Genomic DNA, 20,057 nt, shown 5'->3' on the forward strand with positions numbered 1-20,057 from the left:
CTGTCAACTTTCGACTATCAAAGGCTGTTTGTTTCAATTCATGGGTTCTCAGGTCTATTCCCTTCTCTACCTTCTCCTTCAAGTGTGCACTTGATTTGGGGATATTAGGTCTGTTACTACAACCCACCCATGGTAAAATGGACAACTCAGGAGTCAGACTTTGGTTTGAAATCCTGCTCAGCAATTTAATAATGACAGGACTTAATGATCACTGCTACTTCACTCTAGGGGGCGCCTGGGTGGCTCAGTCGGTTGAACGTCCAACTCTCAATTTCGGCTCAGGTCATGATCTCCCAGTTTGTGGGATCAAGCTCCCACGCCAGGCTCTGCACTGACAGTGCGGAGCCTGCTTGGGATTTTCTCTCTCTGCGCCTCCCCTGTTTGCACATTCTCTCTCAAAATAAATAAATGAAAACCTTAAAAAAAAATACTACTTAACTCTCTTCAGTTCTCCTTCACCACTGACCAGTTTTGAAGTTCAAAATCAGGATAATAATGAAAATTGGCTCACAGGGTTGCCGCAAGGATTAATTGAGATAGTACGTGCAAACAACTCAGCACCATTCTGCAATATCACTTCTGCAATAAATATGAAAAAAAAAAAACATCTTCAAGGCCATCAAGTTCAAGGTCATCATCATTACCAGCTTCATTACCAGCGAGTTGTTTTCAAATCTTAAACTGGTCGTCTTGAAAACAATGAAAACAATTGAAAACAACTCGACCAGCTTTAACGATCGGTGAAGGGCTACAGAAAAGGGGGGGTTATAAAAAAATTCAATAGGATTTTCGCTGCTTATTTGTAACTTGGTAGATGTTTTTTGGTACAAAGAGTTTGAAATTATCGACTATGGTGAAATTTGGGGTGCCCTGTAGAAAATGGTCTTCCAAGTAACCTCCAAGTACACCAACTTGTATGCTGTCCCCAGGGATCACAGAACAGAGGGGCTCAGAGACCAAATTATCACATGGCTTGTTAAGTCCATGTAGAACACACAGTGAGAGCAAAGGGTAGGAAGAGGCTGCTAATCATCTCAGGGCGGTGTGCATGCGGGACAGAAGGATCTCCTTACCCCAACCCCGGGTATGCGACGTTCACACGTCCAGCCTCTCTACCGCAAAGCCTGCCCGGCGGGTGCCGTCTCTGCAAGCAGAGCAGGGAGAGCAGCCAGGGGGTTCAGCAGATGGGAGACGCCTGGAGCCAACACACACTCGCACTTTCCAAAAGACACAGGGCGAGTCCGTCTGGCCAGTAGCTGTAACTTGCCAATGAGCCTGACGAGCAGCTACCATCTATCCGGCAGGGGACACGCGGGGCCAGGATGAACGCTCCCCCCACGGGTGGCTGCTTGAAGACCTCGTGAATACGTACTGCCTCCTCGGCCCTCCCGGCTCCTCTTACCCACCTTCAGCATCTTGGGTTTTACCCAGCTCACCTAGGCCCGACACGGGCCCCAAAGTATTTTTTCCTCCACCTCGTTTATCTATCCTCTTTTGATTTTTAACTTTCTACAGAAGAATGGAGTAGTCTGATTCCATTCAACACACAGGGTTTACACTTATGGTGGTACAATGGGCTTGTTATAACTCTGCTCTCAAGCCAGGTCACCTGGGTTCAAGTTCCAGCCCCACCACATGCTGGCGGTGAACACGTGGATAAGTCCCTTGACCTTCCTGTGCCTCGGGTGCCTTCTGTGCAACATGGGGGGTGATGATGACACGAATAGTACCTACCTGATAAGGCCGTCGTGTTGAGAAGACAAATTCTTCAGCTTCAAGAAGACAGCGCCTGGCACTTAGGTAGGATTCAATACGTATCAGCTCCTATGATTTTTAGCCCTTTGGACAGGGTGCTCTTGGCTGGCTGCCTGGCCTGGGGGCCTGGGGAGAGAAGACAGTGTGTTTACAGAGGGAGAAAGCAAATCTCTCCATTTGCAGACTGCTTGCAACTTAACCAAGAACATCTAAGTAAATGACCAGTTTAAGATTTGAAAACAACTCGCTAAGCAGATAATACGACCCCCATTTCACAGACCGTGAACCTCAAGGTCAGGGCATGAAATGGCTTAGTCAGAGGCACACATTGATTTGGTCATGGCTTGAACCCAGCCCTTCCAACTGTGTGGTCGGTACTCTCTCCTGCTTGAAAATTAGACGTCCCTTCCAAAAACCTCCTTCCACCACACGTTTAGACTAAAGTATGAAAACTCTGTACAGCCAAAGGGAAGATTTAAAAATGGTTTCTCCCCAACGGACAGTGATTAGTTGACAGTATTGCATAGATGGCTTATAACCGATCATCTCTGATAATACCCTGGGGTGAAGTCTTCATAGTTGGGACAGCTGGGGAGGTTAGAAGATGTGCAGAGGACAGATCTCAGAAAGGGCCGGCTGGTTTCACCATCTGGCCTAGGATTGCTAAAAATGATATTTCACTGGAATTCAATCTCTCTATTCAAAAACTAGTCTAACAATGTAAACAAAAGCTGGGTTTGTGAGCATAATTCACTCCAGAAACACACTTGTAATCCAAAGCACTTGTATATCAAAGCGCATTTCAAGCACCATTGGCTCAGTCGTGATCATGTGACATTCAGCATCACATACCAGTCATTGCAAGACATCGCTCGTTTTTGAAGTTAAAATGTATTGGAAAGGTTTGCTCGCCTCGCGGAACACTCGAAGAACACGTTACTCGCAACCCAAGGTTTTACTGTATAGGCACAAAGGAGAAGGTATTTACAGATCTCATCACAACATTTGCACAAATAGAAGTAGGCCTGAGTTCACCTGGTCTCTCCTCTTGCCTTCAGTGGAGGCATCGTACTGAGCCAGTTGTCAACAACTGCATTGAGTGGGGAAAATATGTTACTATGGAGAAATGCCAAAGAGGTAAAAAGAATATCACACGGAAGGAAAGAAAGTGACCGTTGACGGAGGACAGAATCCTATTGCCACACACACGCGTATACGCAAACACGTGCGCATGTAGACACACAGGCCCGCACCGCAACACACACACACACACACACACACACACACACACACACACACACACAGAGCCAAGTGGCTGTCAAACCACACTTCCACTGTCTCACATTTGACCAACCTGGAAAGTGGCTCCATATCAGAAGGATCTCCTTTTCCTACGGAGTGCATTCTTTCAAATGCTTTGGTGAATTCAAGGATCGTTTATTTTCAAATTTCAAGTAGTCAAACATACTCTGACAGACGAGGCCCCCCAACAACCAGGCTCCTGTGCCATCCCGGCCCCAGTCATAATCGACTCTTTGTATAAAGAGGCAAGATGGATTTCTTCTCAGAAGTCTTAAAGTCTTTACAGTTATATTAAAAGGGGGAAAAAATGGACGCTTTGTAATTGGCAGAAAAATGCATCACTCTTTCTCAAGGCACGAAAATAGTCCTGAGGGTGCTGTGAGGAACAGTCATCATTCCCAGGGGGCCTCAGTTGCAAGAAGGGGGCGTCCAGAGAGGCCAGGACTGACTGAGGGTGGCAGGGGTCTACTCCTGGGTCTTGTGATGGCAGGAGAATTTAGGTATCTCATTATCAGTATCCAGGAGCTACCTGTCCTCCAAATAATGTTCGACATCCTTTCCTTTTCCTAACTAAACTTTATGTTCTCTTCTGCCAACACTGGTAAACCTCAAACCTAAAATAATCGTGATTTATTTCGTAGTGCTTTATTTTACAGCACTGTGCACATGTATCAGGAAGAGTTCAGTCAGAAAAGCAGAACCATTAGACATGTATATGAGAGGTTTACTGCAAGGAATTGGCATATGTCGCTGTGGGGGCTGGCTAGGCAAGTCTGACCACCCTTCCCGCACCCCCCCCCAGGGCATGCCACCAAGAAAGGCAGGCTGGGGCGCCTGGATGTGAGCAGACGTGGACGTTTTATGGGAGGATTTGATTTCTTTTTCTTCAGGAAAGCTCCAGTTCTGCTTTTAAAGCTTTCAACTGATGGACTTGAGCCCACCAGATTTTCTAGGATTAGCTCCCTCACTTAAAATCAGCTGATTATGAACTTTAATGGTGTCTCTCAAAGACCTTCCCTCCAACACCTAGATTCGTGTTTATTTGAAAAACTGGCAAGTGTAGCCTGGCCAAGTTGGCACATCAAAAAGACCATCACAGGGGCGCCTGGGTGGCCCAGTCGGTTAAGCCTCCGGCTTCTGTTCAGGTCACGGTCTCAAGGATCCTGAGTTCAAGCCCCTTGTCGGGCTTTGTGCTGACAGCTCAGAGCCTGGAGCTTGCTTTTCTATGTGTCCTTCTCTGTCTGCCCCTCCCCCATTCTCATTCTGTCTCTTTGTCTCAAAAATAAACATTAAAAGAAATTAAATAAAAAAGACCATCACAGTATATAGATGTGTCCGGAGCTACTCTAAGGATTTCATCTATTAACTCATTCCTGTATCGCACAACAACCCTAGGAGGAAACTGAGGCACAGAGTGATAGAATAAATTGTTCAAGATGGTATAAGAGACATTTGAGGCCAGGTGATCTGGTTCCAGAGACCATGCTTCAACCATCATTTTGCTGATTCAAGCTTCCCAGACACTTAAAATTTTTTTTTAAATTTACTTATTTTGAGAGAGAGAGAGAGAAAAACCATGAGTCGGGGAGGGGCAGAGAGAGAGGGAGAAAGAGACTCCCACCCAAGCAGGCTCCACACTGTCAGTGCAGAGCAAGGCAGGGCTTGAACTCACGAATCGGGAGACCATGACCTGAGCCGAAGTCAGATAACTGACTGAGCCACGCAGGCGCCCCTAAAAAATATCTAGAGTGTTGTTTTGTCAAGGGACCATTGCTTTTCTTACCAAAATTTCTTGTATCCCATTCCCACTCCTTTGTTTACAGTGCTATTTTTCTTTAGGTTAATGATGTCTCTGACAATTAGTATCGCGATTATCCTCACAATTAAGAACAGCAGATATACATTAAGTTCGCTCTGCCGTCCTAAGTCATTTGGTCTAACCCTCATTGACGTAGTAATCTATTTTGTAACCCATTTTATAGGTGGAACAACAGAGGCTCAATTGATTCCAAAGTTCTCCCTAAGCTGACAGACCTAGGGACGGAGCTAAAAATGTTTGCTCTTGTGTTTAAGAAGGAATTGTCCTACAAGCCAGATAAAGTTTCTGTTTGCTGTTTGGAAAGGGGAGCGGACAACGAACACGAGTCTGGAAAGGGAAAAAAAAAGAAAAGAAGAGAAGCAGCTTGGATGCAAGTTCACAAATAGTCTGGAAATATTTGGGAATTTAATCATTTTATGTAGGATTTTTTTTTCCCCGTGAGTAACTGCTGAGAAGAAGAAGAAAAAAAAAAATCTTTCATTGTGTCAAACTCAGTGGTGGTTTGAAGGAGATGTTGACGGCCACACTTGGCATGTTTTTCCAAGCTGTCATGGGTGTGAGGAGATGGGCTGTCCTGCCCGTCCCGCTGACCTTCACGAGCCCGTAAGGAAAAGTCCTGAGTAGGCAGGTGTGAGGGCTCCTGAATATGTTTACCAGCCAGAGGGAACTGCTTTTACAATTCTGCCAAGTTGACTTCTGTTCAGACTCCCAGCAACATCCCAGCTGTCCTGACCCTGGGGTGCACACACAACTAAGGAGGCTTGTGTGCGACACGTCACCCCCCCCCCCCACCTGTCACTTAGACTTGTCACCTCCTCCACCTCCCACTGAATCCTCGCTGAGGAACATTTCATTCTCCAGATTGCTGCTACAGGAGATTGAAAAATAAAATAAAACAGCTGCGGGGAAGGCACAGGTTTATTACTTATAAAATCTCTACCAGTCAATTACCTCTTTCTTGCTCACTTGCTTTTTCTTCTTTCTTTCAGAATTATTTCAACATATTAGATATTTTAAATGCGTAAATATAAAGTAATAGGTATCTGTGTACCTAACCCTGAGACTAAACGGATGTTAACGTGTTTTATCTTATTTCCTTTGGATCATTTAAAGGCAGAAAACATTAGAGTCCCAGCTCAGACGTTACTCCTTCCCATTTTCTAACCCTTGTTCCCTGGATGATTATCTTGACGTTGATGCATATAACTCCCATCTACATTTCTGTGCTCATACTGTGTACCTGTCAGTCTGTCCATCTATCTGTCCATCTATCATCTACCTACCCAGATGTTTCTGAGTCTTCAACATGACATATTTGACATCTTATATGTTTTTTGCAGTTAACTTCTCTTTTTAATGATATGTTTTTGAGATTTGTGTATGATTATAGTTATAAACCTAGATCAAGTATCCTGTCTTTTTTGTTTAGATTTTTGGTTTGTTGGCTCTTAGAAACAGCAATGCAATAACCATCACGTTATGACTTTCTGTGAGCATATGCTGGACTTTCAAGAGGGAGAATATCTAGGAGTAGAATGATTGAGTCATTTGGGGTACGTGATCTTGATCTTTTTTTAATATAACTATGTTGCTTTTCAAAATGGCGGTACTGATTTCACTTATCTACAGTGACGTATGGGCAGTGTTGCCATGAATGGTACAGTCATAGGTGGTGCTACTCCTATAAAGAATCAGAATGGCACCTGCGGAAATTAAGCAAATTCGCAGCCCTTTGTAGAGGAATCTTTTATTCCTGCTATGCTCACCATGACATGTTATTGCCAGATGTAGTATCTGTTTTGCCCGTTTAAAATAATATGCCATTGTTTTCATGTGTTTGTTTGCACTTCCCTGATTGGTAGAAAAGTTGAGTATCTTTTCATATGTTCATTTGGTAATTTTGATTTCCTCCATCATTAATTGCTATTTTTTTCTACTGGGTTTTCTTTCTTTGTATTTGTAGGATTTATTTACCAATTCAGGGTACTAACCCCTGTTGTTTGTTTGTTCCTATGGATGGCAATATTTACACCCATTTGTGCTTTGTTTCATGTGCCTTTTGCCAAATAGAAATTTTCAATTCTAGTGTAATCAAATATATCAATCTTTACTTTTGGGTGTTGTGCTATTCATGTTTTCTATAAGAAATTTCTCCCAACTCAAATATAATGAAGGATTTGGGTTTGGTTTTTTACTGTTTTTGTAACATTTTTATAGTTTTGTTTTTCATATTTGGTCATTGATCTTCATTAATGAATAGTGTATGAAAGAGACTGCATGTTATCTTTTCCATGTGAACAGGAAGTTGGCCTAACTCCGTGTATTGAATAGTCTCTCTTTTCTCCAATACTTGATAATACTCCTTGAGTTTCTATGCTCTTTTTCTACTTTCTCTATGCTGTTCTATTAATATTTTTTTCTATTCCTGAACTATACTTGTAATGATTATAGCTTCTTAATAACTCTTTTTAAATTGAAATACAACTGACATATAACATTGTATTAGTCTTAGGTGTACAACATAGTAATTTAATGTATGTGTTGTGAAATGTTCACCATAAAAGTCTAGATAGTATAGTATTTATTTAAAAAAATGTTTTAATGTTTATTTATTTTTGAGAGAGAGAAACAGAGGGTGAAGGGGGAGGGCACAGAGAGAGAGAGAGAGAGAGAGAGAGAGACATAGAATCCAAAGCAGGCTCCAGGCTCTGAGCTGTCAGTGCAGAGCCTGACATGGGGTTTGAACCCATGAATGGTGACATCATGATGTGAGCTGAAGTCAGATGCTTCACCGACCAAGCCACCCAGGTGCCCCATAGTCTTTATAATATATGCAATAACTTTATACTTTCTGTCAGAATTTTTCAATAAATTGAGTTCCATGGGAAGGCTCATTAATAATCTAACAGCAATGGCATTGAATGTATGGATTAATTGTAGGAAAATTCCCTTCTTTGTGATGACGTTGGAACTTCCCCCTGTTCAAGCACAGTATATCCTCTATTATTTCGGCTTCCTCTTTTGAGCATTATTAAATTATAACTTTGGTCATGAATTGTATATCTACTGTTGGATTTATTTCTACATGCTAGTTTTTTTTCTATTTAAAAATTACATATTAACTGTTTATTTTGGAAAAATACCATGGATTCACAGGAAGTTGCAAAAACAGTACAGAGAGGTCTCATGTACCCACCACTTAATTGCTTACTAGTAATTTCTTCCATAACTATGGTATAATATCAAAACCAGGAAATGGGCACTTGCCCAATCTGCAGATGTTATTCAGATTTCAAGCGGTACATGCACGTGAGTGTACCTGTATGCAATTTTCTCACAGATGTAGATTCATGTAATCACCACCAAAGTCAAGATATGGACTGTTCTTTTACCATGAAGATAAATTCTGCTATCATCCCTTTGTAGTAATACACTATCCTCCTGACTTAACAACTGGCCACTGCTATTATAGTCTCTGTATCATACTGTCATTTTGAGAGTAACATAAAAATAGAATTGTTTTTTATGTATGTAATTGTTTTGAGATTGGCCTCTATTCACCCAGAATAATTCCCTTGAAATCCATCTAAATTTTCATGTGTATCAATATTTTATTCTTTTTTATTGCTAAGTAGTATTCCACAGCAAGAATGTGTCTCATTTTGTGAAACCATTTGCCCACTGCAGGACCTTCAAGTTGCTTCCAGTTTAAGGTTATTATAAATAAAGCCACTCTCAACATCTGTGGACAGGTTTTTACATGAACATAAGTTTAACTAATGCTCACAAGTGCACTTGCCAGGTCAGATGGTAGTTACACTTAAAGTTTTGTAAGAAACGTCCATAGTCTTTTCAGTGATGGTACCATGTTACATTCCCACCAGCAATTCACAAGAGGTCCAGTTTCTCCACATCTTCACCAGATTTTTGCTTTTTTCACTTTTTTATCTTAGCCATTCTGATGAGTGTGCAGTGATCTTTCATTGCAGTGCTAATTTGCATTGCCCTAACAGCTAAAGATGTTGAGCACCTTTTCATGTGCTCTGTTGCCAATTGTACATCTTAGGTGAATAGTCTGTCCGTACCTTTTATGTGTTTTCTAATTAGACTGCTTAGTTTGGAGAGTTTTTAATATATTCTAGACATTCTTCATTTGTCAGATATGTGCTCTGCAAACATTTTCTCCCTGTCTGTTGCTCGTCTTTCCATCCTCCTCACGGGGTCATTCACAATGCAAAAGTTTTGCTTTGTTTTGTGTTTCACTTTTTCTTTTTTTTTTTTTTTAAGATTTTAAGTAGTTTTGACACCCAATGTGGGTCTTGAACTCACAACCCTGTGATCAAGAGTCACACACTCCAAGGCATCCAAATCAGCCAGGAGGAGGTCAAACTTTCTCTCTTCTCAGATGACATGATACTCTATGTGGAAAACCCAAAAGATTCCACCAAAAACTTCTAGAATTGATTCATGAATTCAGCAAAGTTGCAGGATATAAAATCAACGCACAGAAATCAGTTGCATTCCTATACACCAATGAAGGAACAGAAAGAGAAATCAAGGAATTGATCCCATTTACAGTTGCACAAAAACCATAAAATACCTAGGAATAAATCTCACCAAAGAGGTGAAAAATCTATACACTGAAAACTATAGAAAGCTGATGAAAGAAATTGAAGAAGGCACAAAAAAATGGAAAAAGATTCCATGCTCCTGGATAGGAAGAACAAATATTGTTAAAATGTTGATCTTACACAAAGCAACCTACATATTCAATGCAATCCCTATCAAAGTAATACCAGCATTCTTCACAGAGCTGGAACAAATAATCGTAACATTTGTATGGAACCAGAAAAGACCCCGAATAGCCAAAGCAATCTTGAAAAAGAAAACCAAAGCAGGAGGCATCACAATCCCGGACTTCAAGCTATACTACAAAGCTATAATCATCAACACAGTATGGTACTGGCACAAGAACAGACACTCAGATCAATGGAACAGAATAGAGAACCCAGAAATGGACCTACAAATGTATGGTCACCTAATCTGTGACAAAGCAGGAAAGAATATCCGATGGAATAAAGACAGTCTCTTTAGCAAGTGGTGCTGGGAAAACTGGACAGCGACATGCAGAAGAATGAACCTGGACCACTTTCTTACACCATACACAAAAATAAACTCAAAATGGATGAAAGACCTCAATGTAAGGCAGGAAGCCATCAAAATCCTCGAGGAGAAAGCAGGCAAAAACCTCTTTGATCTTGGCCGCAGCAACCGCTTACTCAACACATCTCCAGAGGCAAGGGAAACAAAAGCAAAAATGAACTACTGGAACCTCATCAAAATAAAGCAAAGGAAACAATCAGCAAAACTAAAAGGCAACTGACAGAATGGGAGGAGATATTTGCAAATGACATATCAGATAAAGGGTTAGGATCCAAAATCTATAAAGAACTTATCAAACTCAACACCCAAAAAACAAATACTCCAGTGAAGAAATGGGCAAAAGACATGAATAGACACTTCTCCAAAGAAGACATCCAGATGGCCAACCGACACATGAAAAAATGCTCAGAATCACTCATCACCAGGGAAATACAAATCAAAACCACAATGAGATACCACCACACACCTGTCAGAATGGCTAACATTAACAACTCAGGCAACAACAGATGTTGGCGAGGATGCGGAGAAAGAGGATCTCTTTTGCAGTGTTGGTCAGAATGTAAACTGGTGCAGTCACTCCGGAAAACAGTATGGAGGTTCCTCAAAAAACTAAAAATAGAACTACCCTACAACCCAGCAATTACACTACTAGGCATTTATCCACAGGAAACAGGTGTGCTGTTTTGAAGGGCCACGTGCACCCCCATGTTTATAGCAGCACTACTGACAATAGCCAAAGTATGGAAAGAGCTCGAATGTCCATGGTTGGCTGAATGGATAAAGAAGATGTGGTATATATATACAATGGAGTATTACTTGGCAATCAAAAAGAATGAAATCTTGCCATTTGCAACTACGTGGATGGAACTGGAAGGTATTATGCTAAGTGAAATTAGTCAGAGAAAGACAAAAATCATATGACTTCACTCATATGAGGACTTTAAGAGACAAAACAGATGAACATAAGGGAAGGGAAGCAAAAATAATATATAAACAGGGAGGGGGACAAAACAGACGAGACTCATAAATATGGAGAACAAACAGAGTTACCGGAGGGGTTTGGGGAGGGGGGATGGGCTAAATGGGTAAAGGGCACTAAGGAATCTACTCCTGAAATCATTGTTGCCCTATATGCTAACTAATTTGGATGTAAATTAAAAAAAAAAAAAAGAGTCACACACTCCACTGAGCTAGCCAGGTGCCCCATGTTCTTCAATTTCAATGGGATCCAATTTATCAGTTTTATCCCTTCCATGGAATCTAACAACTCTGTGCCTGTCTAGTTCTCAAAGACTTTCTCCTATTTTTTCTCAAAGTTTTATAGTTTTAAATGTTAAATTTAAGCCTGTTGTCCATGTAGAATTAATTTTTTCACAAGGTGTGAGGTTGAGGCTAAGGTCATTTTTTTTTTTTCTTCTGAATGTCCAATTGCTCTGGCACTATTTGTAGGAAGAGCTAGTTTTCCTCCATTGACCATCTTTTGGACTGTTGTCAGAAATCAGCTGAGTACATTTCTTGTAGGTCTATTTTTGGGTTCTCTAATTTGATCCATGGATACATGAGTCTATCCCTCTGCCAATCTACATTGTCTTGCTATTGTGGCTACAGACTAAGATAGAGTGACCCTTCCCACCTCATTCTTCCTTTTCAAAATAATTTCAGCTTACTCGGTCCTGTGTCTTTCCATATAAAGTTTTAAGAATAAGCTTGTCTATGTCCACAACAACCTTGCAGGGATATTAATAGAAATTAGGTTCAATCTATAAATCATGCTGGGGAGAACTGACATCTTTACTATGCTGAGTATTCCAGTCCATGAACACAGTATGTCTCTCCATTTATTTAGGTTTTATTTGACTTCTTTCATATCCTTTTTCTTTCCTGACAGACTAAATATACTCAAATGGACTGTTTTTATCTGATTCTTCTTGACGGACAGATAGTGAGCACCCAAATTCTTCAGTCTAAAGTCCAGGCAAGCAGAGTATTTAAAGTAAAAGGAGAGGGGGCCAGACAGAGTCACAAAAACAGTATCAATTTCTAGGAAGGTAGCAGGAACTCGTACTTATTTAGAATGCCACCTTAGGCAAGTTACATAATCTTTGTTCCTTTATTTCTTCCTTTGTGAAAAAGAGATGGCAGTAGAGTTCCCCATCAAGGATACTTGTGAGAGGGCACATTAGTAATGAAAGCAGGGCTCGGTGCACCCAAGCACTCAGTCAATTTCATCATTTTATTCATTTCCTTGTTCGTTTAATTACCATTGTGATTGTTATTATTTGCCAATCACTTTATAGCTTACATCACAACAACCCTGTGCAGTGAACTGTATTACCAACCACGGAGAAAAATGAGATCTGGACGTGGAAATACAAAGTGGCCAAAATTAGTCTGACCTGCTTGGCTTTAAAGCCCATATTTTCCCCCAACTTTCTCAGCCGTGGATTGTTAACCCATCCACGGAAGAGTGACAACTTGCACTTGGTGCCTCTAAAGTCCTTCAGACACCAAATCAGGAGACGAGAAGGGGAAGGTCTTCAAAGAAAAACCACCTTTCCTTCTCTGCATCGTGCACCAGTCAGGGAGAGGGAAGTCCTTCCCTAATGCTTCACTCATGTGTCTGCAACTGAATTTTCAGCCTCTCTCCCCTTATATGGTTCCTAAAGATAGTTTATTACCACTCTCAATGTAATTTCCCACCATTCACCATGGAAGTTGTAATGACTTTTATTGTAAGCATTAAATCACTTGTCACTTGAGGACAGATGGAAGGACACTAATAAATGAAGACAAGAGCCTTGTCTGAAAGGGAGGGTCCATATGTAAGAAGGGGGAGGAGGGGCACCTGGGTGACTCAGTTGGGTGAGCATCTGACTTTGGCTCAGGTCATGATCTCACGGCTCTGAGTTCGAGCCCTGCATCAGGCTCTGTGCTGACAGCTCAGAGCCTGAAGCCTGCTTCGGATTCTGTGTCTCCCTCTCCCCTCTCTGTCTCTGTCTCTCTCTCACTCGCTCTCTCTCTCTCAAAAATAAATAAAAAACATTTTTAAAATTTTTTAAAAAGGGGGAGGAAAGCATGACTTTTTAAAAATTAAAAATAATTCATATTTTACATCGGGAAGATTTCAATTTGAGCAAGATGTACCTTGCATTCTCTCTCATTCTCAAGGTGCCAAATCAGACACACCTTAAGCCCCTAAACTAAGAAAGAGCCTGACACTTGCGATTCTGGAAGCTTTCCTAGAAGCTGGCCCAAAGTATGCCTTCAGCCGTGCAGGGAACAAAGCATCACACTTGTGGATTCTGCCCCCACTCTCCTGAGATACCTGAGATATCTCAGGTATAGTAATAAACTATCTTTAAGAACCATATCTCATACCCTGCAATAGTGGCCACTCGCTGACAGCTTCCCGTTTTGTGGGCCCTTGGCCTCTGAAAGCTGCTAGTCATTCATTCTGAATTGGGGAGATGCAGACGTTTGGGCAGCAGAAAGTAATTTGGGGGTCGTATGGCAGGAGACGTAGTCAGAATGGGAGAAGACGGAGGGTGTCCACACAGAATGAGACGTAGTAGGTCTGCTGGGTGAGTCGGCACAACGCCAGCCGCTTTAAGACACGCAGGGACTTAAGACAGAAGTGGAGGACTTACTCACATTTGGTCTGAAAGAAGTCTTGCCGACAGGCGGGTCGCCTTGCATGTGGCTACGTAGGGATTCAGGCACGGTCTACTGTGTGGACCCGCCCTCCTTAGGGCCTCACAGTTATCTGAATTCTGCAAACACGTGGGGAAAGAGGACAGGAAATGCGTGGACACTTGCCAGTTCCATTCACACCCTCTTGGTACAAGTCAGTCACATGGCAACGTCTAACTGCCCAGGAAACGGATAAATGTGAGCTAGCGTGTACCCCGGGCAAAGAGAAAGGGGCTCAGGTATTTACCCCCACGGTCCCTGCACGGTGACCTCACAGAGAACCTTCTCTAGGACCCGGGGAGGGCAGAATTCCACCAAGCCAGTGTAGGGAAGGCTGCCGCTGTGATTCACAGAAGAACTCACCTCGGGGCGCGGTGTTTTATTAATGTGTCCCTGTTTTTGTATCTGCGAAGCACATTCCAGTCTCAGATTTCACGGTGATAATTCCCAGCATCTTCGTATGTTGGCTTTTCCTCTTTCTTTCTTTTTTTTTTCCCCTTAGCGTTTATTCATTTTTGAGAGACAGAGACTGAGCAGGGGAGGGGCAGAGAGAGAGGGAGACACAGAATCCAAAGCAGGCTCCAAGCTCTGAGCTGTCAGTACAGAGCCCGACATTGGGCTTGAACTCATGAACCTCGAAATCATGACCTGAGCCGAAGTTGGACACTTTACTGACTGGGTCGCCCAGGCGCCCCTCCTCATTCTTGTCTCAGTTTAAATTCATAACCCCAGAGCCTTTTCTCACATTCCCCTTTCTAAAAGTTTTCCCTTTACCACGTTAAACTCTAACATATTACCCTGTTTGACTTCCTTCATAGAACTTGTCTGGATATGAAATTATTATGCCTGTGACACATTTATTTTCTCTCTCTCCCACTGGGATATAATCTCCAAGATAGCATGGGCTCTCTCTGTTTCATACACTGGCAATGGCATTTCCTCAATAAATGACGGTTAGGTAAATTAATAAAATACATCCTTCTGCTTATAAAACTAGGGAAATCCCATTTCATTTTCCATGAGTGCATAAGAAAACAGCTACAAATACAGATGTTCCAATGCCTAAGAAATACCAATGGTGTATTAATTCACAGGTACTTTTAAAAATGTTTTCTATTTAACTGTCTCACCATTAATTCATTTCATTGTAAAGCAATTCAGAGAGATCTCTTTATTTTTGTTTTTTATTCTTTTTAATATGAAATTTATTGCCAAATTGGTTTCTATACAACATCCAGTGCTCATCCCAACAGGTGCCCTCCTCAGTGCCCATCACCCACTGTCCCCTCCCTCCCACCCCCCATCAACCCTCAGATTGTTCTCAGTTTTTAAGAGTCTCTTATGTTTTGGCTCCCTCCCTCTCTAACCTCTTTTTTTTTCTTCCCCTCCCCCATGGTCTTAAGTTTCTGAGGATCCACATAAGAGTGAAAACATATGGTATCTGTCTTTCTCTGTATGACTTATTTCACTTAGCATCACACTCTCCAGTTCCATCCACGTTGCTACAAAAGGCCATATTTCATTCTTTCTCATTGCCACGTAGTATTTCATTGTGTATATAAACCACAATTTCTTTTATCCATTCTTCATTTGATGGACATTTAGGCTCTTTCCATAATTTGGCTATTGTTGAAAGCAGAGAGATCTTTTTAGAGTTCTCTGTGCTTACTAGGTCTGCTTGAGGTCAGAAAAGTACTAACGAGTAGCCATACAATTACCCAAAAGCTTATACTATGGGTAATATAGGGTATAACTATAGTAAAGCTCAAAAGAATATGGAGTGAAATAAACAGTATTTGTACCTTCAGAATCAGTTCAGTAACAAATAACCAAAAAGCATGTCAGTATCCATTCTATTAATCCAAAATCTATATTACAATCTTTTTTAACTTAATTTTTTTTATTTTAGAGAGAGAGAGCAAGTGAGTTGGGGAGAGGGCAGGGAGAGAAAGAGAGAGAGAGAGAGAGACTCTTACAGGCTCTACTCTCAGTATGAAGCCAGATGCAGGAGTCCATCCCAAGACGCTGGGATCATGACCTGAGCCAAAATCAAGAGTGTGACGCTCAACCGAGCCACCCAGGTGCCCATGTAATATTACAATCTTTATTGCAAGGCCAATGTATCATTTTTGCCAGAAAAATTAAATGTAGGCATAAAGGTGGCAATCAAGAAATATAATTAACAAAAATTGTAGACCTGAATATGCAGGAGATCACTAAGTGTCTAACTTAAGAAACAAACAGATTTTTGGGGATGGATTCGTAGACAGAATTCTTGCATTTAGGGGAAAAAAGCAAACCTCTGGTCTATTAGGTCTAGAATAAGGCTGGCCCATCGCCTTTCTGTGAAGCACAACCTAAGGCTATAGAATCTCCTCTTTCTTTAAGATCCAGGCACTTAGTGGCCCCTGGGCGGCTCAGTGGGTTAAGCATCCGACTCCTGATTTCAGCTCAGGTCATGATCTCATGGTTCAGGGGTTCGTGCCTTGCACTGGGCTGTGTGCTGACAGCGCAGAGCTCTCTCTCCCTCTCTCTCCCTCTCTCGACCCCTCTCCCTCCCCCCCACACACACTGTCTCTGTCAAAATAAATAAACTGAAAAAAAAAGACAAGGGTTGAGATACGATGAAGTTAAAAAATCATGAAAAAAAGATCCAGGTACCTAAAAATGTGTATTTCATCTAATGAACCAAACGATCGTATAAAGAGAAAACCTCTTGTATTTGAATCTAATGCCAACATCCCCCCGTCCCTCTCTCTCAGAATACTTGTGAATTCGGTAAATGCCTACTACAGGTTTTATACTGTCACTTTACTTATTTCATGTTTCTGCTGTTACAGGCTTGCTAATCATCCCAAGTAGCATTGGCAGGTACCTACATATTACGCAGTCCCTACAGTAAATCTTGGATTGTAGCTCCTTTGTGCTTGTGTGGCATGCACCTTATCAGCTCAGATGACTGAGTTCCGGATGAGTAACGAATGGTATGTTGCTCTGGATTTGCATCCACAAACCTGAGTACTACCAATTCCAAAGACACCCAGGGCAGCACATTCTCCCGGCTTACCATTGGCTTCCCCTCCCAGTGGGATATCTCAGCAGCTCTGCTACAGCCCTATTTTTCAAAGTCAAACACTGAATTCAGGTTCCACGAACCTGCCAACTCAATGCCTCATTGATTTTCCTTTATTGTTTCCAAATATATTGTGTAGATAAATGAGGGGTGGATAGGATTTTTAAAGTTTGTGTAAGGATTTAGTGAAGATTAAAAAAAAAACCCAAATGTTTGGGTATTCATACATTGCTTATCTACTCCCTTTGGAAGCCAATGGGAAACCATCCAAGAAGGATTTTCTATCCTTGCCAACACTTCCTGCTTTAAGTTGGGTGAAAACAGCATGTGGTCCTACTTCAATACTTACATGTTTGCAATTTTGGTCATAGTCAGAAATTGCTTCAGCAAGAAATTTGGGGAAACAAACAGGTAAATCAACTCAGCTTGAAATTTTGGAACACTTATGCGGTGGATGTAAATATAGGTACACTCCGCTTTGTCCAAAATGGACTATCTGACCAAAGCAAACAGATTTACGATGATTTACGATGATTGGTTTTATAAATCTGAGCGGATCTTTTAGATCCTCGGTTCTTTCATTGGCTAAATTTTCATATTCTAGCTAACAAGCTTCTCAAAAAAATTTTATGCCTTATGAATATGAAATAATATTCATAAATTGGTGGTAGTTCATGACCTTCTCTGGGACAACACATGGTACGCAGAAAGATCCCAAGCAGTTCGCATTATAAATGCATACTACCTGTAAGAGGGCCATTATCTACATGAGTCAAATTCCTAAGTGCCTAGGTTGACCCAGTGATGTGATGACCCAGCATAAAAGAAAATTAGGTCCATTATATCAGAAAACAGGTCTATGTTATATTTGGTTAAACTTCTCATACAATTTGAGTTTCCTACTCCTTATTCTCCTAGATTCTGTTGAGTATCAAACGAACCCTGTGTTATTCTACCCTTCATTTGATCACATAACTACAGGGAATCCTCTAGTGTATATAGTATCGAAGTTATACTGAAAGGCTCGATACCAGCAACGCTCCTTCCTTAATACCTAACGGCATGACTTTACCTATGATGGTTAGGTAGGTTGTTGGTTATGTTTCTCTAAATCTCAGCCATGGGTGAATTTTCAAAAGATCTTCCCAAAGGTCAATTTCATGTTATTTATTGGCCAATCCCTCCCTAATAAATGTGCTGGCAACTACTAATTACATAAAATCATGTCAAGCTAAGCTGTGGACATACATACCTCTGAACAAATACATAAAGGCTTTATATAGTCTATGCAGGAAAACATAATGGGTAGCTATAATATAATAGCTACCATTTATTGGCATCTTTATCATATAAAAGACATACTGCTAAACATTTATAAGCATAAATTTCATTTCATTTCTCTAGTCATCCTAAGAGACAAGACCATTACTATTCCTGTTTTAAACATGAATAAAACAAGATTCAGAGTGGTTAAATGCCTTGCCCAAAGTCGGAGAACCTATAAGGGATAAAATGGGGACTTGAGCTTGCTTCCAGAGACCATTTCCACCTGGCTGTGCTGTTCCCAACATCCCTCACCATGCAAAGCCAGGGATTTGGGATGGTGGTTCAACATCCTGACCACCTGCAACCGGACCCTGACTATACCACCTTTTGTATGTCTCTTACACAATGACTGCTTCCTGAACACTGACATTCCAGACTGACATTCCAGACTGACAACTCATGTTTAACAGAGCTAGACAAACCAACAACTGTGGACACAGGCCACTGCCCCCAGATTCCCTAAGTGTCCTCAGCCCTACAAAGAAGACAGGAATCAGGGCTCCTGGGTGGCTCAGTCGGTTAAGCGTCTGACTTCAACTCAGGTCATGATCTCACACCTTGTGGGTTCGAGCCCCACGTTGGGCTCTGTGCTGAAGCTCAGAGCCTGGAGCCTGCTTCGGCTTCTGTGTCTCTCTCTCTCCCTCTCTCTCTCTGCACCCCCACCCCATTTGTGCTCTCTCTCTCCCTCTCTCTCAAAAATAAATGAACACTAAAAAAAAAAATTCAAAGGAGACAGGAATGTGTTGGGATTGTGTGCAGATTCAGGCCATGTTTACTTTTTATCTACCTTATAAAGCCCTTAGTTACTCTTCCCAAAAGTCCAGCTGTCTATGCTTTTTCACAGAATTATTCCAATAATCTCATGTCTAAACATCAAATGGTAATGTGGAAAACCATATGGATAAACTTCCAAGCAGTCACAGGAATAATTGGAAACAGTTAAGCCAGTGACTGTTTATCTTTTTAAAAATATACATTTCTGAGAATATGATACTTTAAATACGTTACTCAAAAATTGAAAGTAATTTCTACAATGAAACTGTGTGTTGATTCTGTAACATAAATTTGCCTTAAGTTTTTGGACCTTAAGGGCACAGAGTAACTTATGAAGTGTGGATATGCTTTTGGTGGAATCTGCTTATGATGTTCAAAATCTTTCTTTAATTCTGGACAATGCCATGTAGCTTTCTCAAAAGCTCATTGTTTTATCTGAGAATAATGAGACTGGCAATTGTGTTTAAGATAAAATATATGAATAAACATATTATTAACAAGTTAATAATAACTCTATTATTAAGAGCTGCTAAATTCTAGATACAGCCAGTTTTTCATTATTAACTTGTTATAAGGTCAATGCCATCGAGTCAACATACTTCATTTTATTCACAGTCATGACCTGTGTTATTTGATCTGAAGGATGTAACCTTTCACTTCCTTTAGACTCAACTTTGAAGTCAGCCAACTAATCCAAATTTACTCAGTAAAAACTCGTTGGATAATATTTTTAGTTTTGATAGTATAAACATACTTTCTGCTTACAGTATCAATTAGTCACCAGTGGGAGGGACTTATATTAACATTATTTTGTAGGAATCCACTCAAATCACTTTCATGCTTTTTCTAATTTTAACCAGGACATGCAAAACCATTTAGGGCAAACCAAGCTGTATTGAGTTAAAATGCTAAGACTTGAGCACAAAAGTAACGATTTTTGTCTGGTCATTATTGCTCATGAATCTCATACACTCGGCAGCCTTTTATGGAATTGGTGATACTGTCTTTCTGCATGCTTGTCGGACCCGGAAATACACACTGCACATGTTGGATGGTGCAAAACACAAAAATGATGACATTCTATAGTTTCCTGAAAACTTTTCTTAGTTTTATGGATTTGTGTTTCACTATAAAATGTTTTTATTTATTTTCAAG

General features: G+C 41.0%; 1 long non-coding RNA gene across 1 annotated transcript in view; it reads right to left on the bottom strand.

The window, feature by feature from the left end:
* The window catches only part of LOC111560409, a 208,824-nt gene that overhangs the window by 56,959 nt on the left and 131,808 nt on the right, over positions 1-20,057 (bottom strand). The window contains exons 16-17 of the long non-coding RNA XR_006597502.1: positions 2,608-2,713; positions 1,735-1,881 (exon numbers count right to left, since the gene is read on the bottom strand). This is a non-coding gene — a long non-coding RNA (uncharacterized LOC111560409). The remainder of the gene's footprint in view (positions 1-1,734; positions 1,882-2,607; positions 2,714-20,057) is intronic.

Source organism: Felis catus, chromosome B2 (genome assembly GCF_018350175.1).
Source record: "Felis catus isolate Fca126 chromosome B2, F.catus_Fca126_mat1.0, whole genome shotgun sequence".
Taxonomy (NCBI): domain Eukaryota; kingdom Metazoa; phylum Chordata; class Mammalia; order Carnivora; family Felidae; genus Felis; species Felis catus.